This window comes from Monopterus albus, unplaced genomic scaffold (assembly GCF_001952655.1).
Source record: "Monopterus albus unplaced genomic scaffold, M_albus_1.0 scaffold279.1, whole genome shotgun sequence".
NCBI classification, from domain to species: domain Eukaryota; kingdom Metazoa; phylum Chordata; class Actinopteri; order Synbranchiformes; family Synbranchidae; genus Monopterus; species Monopterus albus.
In genome coordinates this window covers 314,285-314,572 of record NW_018128159.1, presented here as the reverse complement: position 1 = coordinate 314,572, position 288 = coordinate 314,285, and the positions used below count along the sequence as shown (strand labels likewise).

At 38.5% G+C, this 288-nt stretch overlaps 1 protein-coding gene across 1 annotated transcript in view; it reads left to right on the top strand.

The window, feature by feature from the left end:
- colgalt2b (collagen beta(1-O)galactosyltransferase 2b) overlaps positions 1–288 on the top strand; it is a 25,178-nt gene that overhangs the window by 23,471 nt on the left and 1,419 nt on the right. The window lies entirely within an intron of this gene.

Genomic DNA, 288 nt, shown 5'->3' with positions numbered 1-288 from the left:
TGACAATCTGTAAATTTGCTGTCTGTGCTTATTCTGGTACATCACATGTGGGCACCAGAACTTCCAGTTGATAGGATGTAATGAATCAGAAGTAATAGCAAAATGCATCCTGTCCTGTTGTTCCTTCTTTCTCTCTTTGGTAACATTTGGTTTAAAGCAGTTACAGGCAGTCTGGATTAGCGATCACAACCATATGGGTAGGAGATCACTGATGCCATATTTTATATTCCAGTATTTACAGACAGCAAGTAAAAAACTTCATTGCCATTATGTCAGGCTGTTGCTTTT